This window comes from Nymphaea colorata, chromosome 9, assembly GCF_008831285.2.
Source record: "Nymphaea colorata isolate Beijing-Zhang1983 chromosome 9, ASM883128v2, whole genome shotgun sequence".
NCBI classification, from domain to species: Eukaryota; Viridiplantae; Streptophyta; class Magnoliopsida; order Nymphaeales; family Nymphaeaceae; genus Nymphaea; species Nymphaea colorata.
The window spans coordinates 3430702-3436701 of record NC_045146.1 but is presented as its reverse complement, the minus strand read 5'-3'; the positions used below and the strand labels follow the sequence as shown (position 1 = coordinate 3436701).

Below are 6000 nucleotides of genomic sequence, written 5' to 3'. Positions count from 1 at the left end.
AAGGTTCCAAGGAACAGTTCACCTCTATGGTCAAACATTTTCAAATGTTGGAAATCTGTACCCAACAAAAGTCTATTGGATGGTTAAGACTAGTGCTCTGGCTAAATTCTTGTTGGACCCATGGAAGGGTGAGCCTTTATGTGACAGATTTATGGAGGAGGAATTTGGAGATTTTATTCATGATCTCTCTTTACCAGTCAATTTGGCACTTCACAAGTATAGAATGATACATGTCAGATGTAATGTAAAACTTGTCCTTCAAGACTGCAACAATGTTTCTCTTTGCCAAGACAAGGATGAGTTAATTTGGAAGGAAGATGGCCAAAATGTTGGTCCTAGACGTCAAATTTCAAAAAGAATAGAGGTTGGGGACCTGTTATTAGAAGGAGGAAGGCCTTATGGGATTCCAAATCTCCTCCTCATGATTGTTGGCTTTCTTATATTTGCAGTTATGGGAGACTCCCTACAGAATGCAGAGCTCAAAGGAGAGGAATGAGTTTAGCTTCTAGGTGTGTTTTTTGCAAGGATAATATAGAAACCCGACATCGTGTAATATTTTGCTGTTCTTTTTCTCATTCGATTTGGAAGCATACTTTATCCTGGTATGAAGTGGATTTCCTTCCAGGAAAAGATTTTAGCTCTATCTTCATGTCGTGGATCAGAAAGAAATTTAAATGGAAGGAGCTTATATCCTGCTGGGTTATGTGTTTCAGTTTGACTGTATAGGAAATTTGGTCTTTTCAAAATCTAGTTATTCATCAAGACATGGTTAAAAGTATTGATGAGGCAAAAATGGAGATAGGATCTGCACAGAAGTTATTCTAAATCAATTAAACTGGAGGGATTCTTTCAAAGAGGCCATCTCCTTATGGTTTAGAACTCGTATTTTCTCATCCATTTTTTATCTTCCATCTTCTGTAGACTAGTGTTTGGAAGTTGTAATATCCAAGATTAAAGGCTTCAGGTCTTCCAGTGCTTTGGCTTGGAGGGGAGATAGTGCTGAAGCAGCTATAACTCGACTAGCTTATAAATGAGTTGAACTCGATTTCAAATGTATGCTTGAAATGTTAAACAAGTCGAGTTGAAGTTATAAGAACTTAACTCCACTAGACAATGAATATTGAATTATAATGATAAAATAATTGAATAAGTAGAAATCAAGTTAAACAAGTTAATCGAAACAAGACATGCTTAAGATAACCGAGTTAAATGAGTCGAATTTGAGCCCAATGTTGTATTGTCGAGTTGAGGCCTGAGCTTGTTTTGTCAAGTTTTCTAAGTCGAATCAAGCACGAGCTGGCCCAACTCGACTCAGTTCGTGTGGGCTCTTCTACTTGTAGACTCCTTTTAATTTTTTTAGGGAGTGGGATCAGCCCCCTAAAGCTCTTCTTTTACGTGAGGTTCACTCATGATCATTCTTTTTGCGTTTATCAAAACGGTGGCCTATACACCAATTGGACATTAAGAATGTCTTTTTTTTCATCGCACATTTGATGAGCCTACTTATATGTATCAACTACTCTCGTGTCAAACCCACTCATATAAAATAAAAATGAATATGATAAAGCATATATCTGATTCAAATCTGATCCGTTGATATCCCTATTCCTACGTATTTAACAATCATGCATCATCATGTATATCCATCGCAGTTGCAAAATCAAGGTGGACCGAATCAAAACTCAGTTTGACCCGATCCCTTTTTGGTTTTTAGAGGTCGAAATCAAGTCTAATTTGGTAGTGTATTTCAGTAGACATTCCGTCTTGCTTTGTAAATTCAATTAGGGATCTAGGCTGATCCAGTTCCAGAACTGGGTCCAACCATCCTATGAGTAAAAGCTGTCAAATTTGGGGGGTACACACACATGAAAAAATATAAAACTATCAAAATTACTAATAAAGGGTACGTTAATACTTTTGAAATTGTTGATCTTTTAAGATCTCGCTATGGTCAATATATGAACATTTTGGCAACCTTTATTATCTTCTGAAATCCGGTTTCTAATTGTACTTCAATCATTTTACGTTATATATGCTGTTTATTTCATGTAATTTTCCCTTCTAAAATTAAGGGCACTTTTAAACCAATAAAGTTTCTTCCCCCTTTAGTATATGTACACGCTAGCGTTGCCACATACATTGCCCTGGCAAGGGGGCATTCGGTTACGTCTAACCTAATCTCATAATGGATTTTAGATTATGTGAAACTCATGGATTAAGAGTATAATCTTTCCTTTTTGGTATTTAGTGAGATATTTTGAATTTAAGTTAGGCCATGATTTTAGCTTGAAATTTTGATGGGAATCATTTGCCACATTAACAAAAGGCCCCCACATCAAATTTATGAATCTAACCTTATGTTTGGATGGAGGGAAAGGAATAGATGGAAAGGAAAGGAAGGGAAGGGGAAGGGAAGGGAAGGGAATGGAATGTGGAGGGAAATGATAAGAAATGAAAGGGAATGATCATTCATTCATTTCCCTTTCAATCTCTCCATTTTCGAGGAATTGGAATCACATTCAAAACTCATTTCCATCTACTTCCTTTCCTTTCTTTTTCATTGCACCTAAACACAGTTATTAGTTTTCTCTTCCTTTCCCTTCATATTAATTAGTCATCCAAACATAGGAAGGTTTTTATTTTCATTTATCTCCTTCTCTCTCCCTTCATCTAAACAAGCTGTAAGATTTGAATAATCAAATACCCCCTAAATAAAACTAACTTAAATATTTTATAACTTGAGAGTGCAATATTCTCAAGTAGCTTGATGATTTTATAGGCATTTTGGTAACACATGAATTCGCAAAACAAGTTGCGAAGTTTTAAAAATTTGAAACACATGCAAATTTTATATGAAAATTATGTTTCCGTGTGATTGCTAGTTTTTTAAAAGGGGAGTCCCTACAAGATTGGGTGCCTTGGATCGGATAAGGATGTTCTTAAGACCGAGTCCGATATTCCGGTTCGATATCGTACGGGCGTCGGCAGCAAAAGGTACTCCTTGAATTGAGAGTCAAAGAGGCTAAGAGCAGCTGTATTTCCAAAAACCTTCCTTTCCCTTCCAAGTGTGCGAGGCAGCCATGGCAGCCGCCTCCTTCCTCCTCCTCCTCCTCGCCACCACCTTTCTCCAACTCTCATCATCCTCCCCACTGCATGCCCACCCTCTGACAACCAGGCTTTTCGACTTCAAGCAAACCGTTGATCCGCCTGGCTCCCCCACCACCTTCTTTGAGGTAGCAAGGCCCGTCAAAGTCCCACGAGAGCCCCCTGCTCCTCCGCCCTCATACTCCAGCACGACTTCGGCTACACCTACGGCAAGCCCCCTGTTGAGGCCCAATACACTCCTCCCCAGGACTGCCCATCTGCTGATTGGTCCACAATTGTGCTAGAGTGGTCTGCAACAAGCAAAGGAAGGCAATTTGATAGGATTTTTGGAGTTTGGCTTGGTGGGGTTGAGATCTTGAGAAGTTGCACTGCTGAGCCTAGGCCCAATGGAATCTTTTGGAAGGTTCAGAAGGACATTACAAGGTTTTCTTCTCTTCTTAAGCAGAATCAGACCCTCTCTGTTCACCTTGCCAATATCGTTGATAAGACTTATACTGGCGTTTACCATGTCAATGTTACTATCCATTTTTATGCTGAGGAAGGTGTTGGGAAGAGGTTGGGTTTGGGATCTGTTTTGGATTCTCCTGCTGACTTGATCCTGCCCATATCTAGGAGTCCACCACTGAATGATGGGTATTGGTTTTTGGTCCAAAACTCAACAGATGTGCAGCAGAAACAGTTCAGCATACCCAGAAATGTGTACAGGGCAGTGTTGGAAGTTTTTGTTTCCTACCATTCTAATGATGAGTTCTGGTACACGAATCCTCCAGACGAATACATTCAAGAGAACAATTTGAGTAATGTACCGGGCAACGGAGCTTTCAGGGAGGTTGTGGTGAGTTTGGATCAGAGAGTGGTGGGTGCCGTCTGGCCATTCACTGTGATTTACACGGGTGGAGTTAATCCACTTCTTTGGAGGCCGATAACAGGGATCGGCTCCTTCGATCTCCCATCTTATGAGATAGAGATCACACCGTTCTTGGGGGAGATTTTGGACAAAGAGAACCACACCGTGGAGTTCTCTGTAACTAATGCTCTGAATGTATGGTATATTGATGCAAATTTGCATCTTTGGATTGATGGTGGCCTTAAGAAGACAAAGTGCAAGTTGCTGAGTTATGATGCGCCACCTGCACGGCATAGTATCTTGTCAAATTTTAAGGGTCTTGATGGGATCTTCAATACAAGCGCGAGCAGATATATAGCAGCAACCGGGCGAGTGAAGACATCCCATGGGAAGATTAATGTTCATACTATCCAAAGGTTTGGTTACAGAAATTGGATGAAATTTAGCAACACTGGGAGTGCTCAGACTGTGCGTCAGAGAATCAAAACCGATTCTGGTGTTTACTTCACGCTACCATCTGATGATCTATACTCGATTCAGTTGATCAGAAACTATCCACTCTACCTTTATACCAATCTTCAGAACCAGGTCAATGAAAGTTATACAGATGTTACAAGTGTATCGCTTGGTTTCAATGAGAATTCTTTTAGAGGTGAAGAGTCTGGATTCTCATCCAGTTCACTTAGAAACACACAGGACGCAACTGGTTATATGGCTGTACAGGGAAACTTGGTCAAAAGTGGATTAGGAAGGACCAAGGAAGTCTACCGTTACGAGAGCAACCAGGGGTGTTATTTTAGAAATGTGAGTAGCAGTAACTACACCATTCTCTATGATTATTCAAGCCCTCTTTGCAGCAGAAGGTTGCCACTGTGATCAGGGATATCGCCAGTGGAGAGGCACACTCTCCATTGAAGAGGTCCTTTTTGGCATCTTATGGAATATCCCGTGGTTTGCCTGCTTTCTTATTTGTTTGTTTGGGGGCGGGGAAGGGTGTGTTTCTAGATGGGATCTCATACTACTCTACAAGATTTGCACAATGAAACCTCAGTGGATGTCTTATTTCATCTCCAATATAATGGACAGATACCAGCAAATATGAATAATCAAAAGGGTTCCCATTCTCCTTTATATTTGTACTGATTTTGTCATCTGTCCCTTCTTTTTTCTGTTCAGCTTCCTTTTATTGTTTGGTTGGACATTGGCCGCGCAGGTTGGTGAAGAATTAGAGTTGTGTGTCTTACTCCATAGACATTGACATTGTAGTGTTCACGTTCAGCATGATCAGGACGATATGCCCTGTTTAAAAAGGGGTAAATCACTCTCTTTACATCTATATGCATTCAATTAGAAGCATGAGTCAGGTTTCCACAGAAAAATGGCTTTACAAGGAAGCGAACTCAATTGGTTTGTCCTTTTCAATAATCCATATAGCTTTCAAATGAAGGAAGAAGTTACTGTTTCAAAGCACATTCAAATCATATAACTGGAATCACTTCAGAATGAACATATGGTTCTTGTTTGAAAATCTGTGCATAATATGGAGGAACCTATTAAGAAACCATTTATTACTTAGCCTTTTCAGAATCCCTGATCATTTAGTCGAGCTTGATTAACCGCTGTAAGCAATGATCAATTCCTTCCACAAGCAGTAACTAGCCCTTCAATGATCTGTGAACGTTTCTCTTCCACATTGATGCTGTAAATTTTCTTGACTTCTAATGTTAGTGCACATATAGAGGAGATAGTGATCTCAGTTATTATGGAGGATAAGAATCTCATTAATCTCATGCATGATATTTGATGACAAAATCTCTGTGCTTACACATAATTGTCAAGAAAGTTTTACAAGCTAATGTTATATATCCAACTCATCAGCTGAAGATCATGGCTTACGGTACCTGTATCCACAATTGCAAATCCTATGTCATTTTCCTAATCCAGATCAATCTGGTAAATCATGATATTAATTAGAATTTCCTGAGTTTTGCTGCTTTTGTCGACATGACTGATGCGCATTCACCAGTTTCTGAACATGAACTTTCTGA

At 39.6% G+C, this 6000-nt stretch overlaps 1 pseudogene; it reads left to right on the top strand.

Moving 5' to 3' along the window:
• Window positions 1-3027: 3027 nt before the first annotated feature.
• Window positions 3028-5083, top strand: LOC116260116 (peptide-N4-(N-acetyl-beta-glucosaminyl)asparagine amidase A-like; annotated as a pseudogene).
• Window positions 5084-6000: the final 917 nt, after the last annotated feature.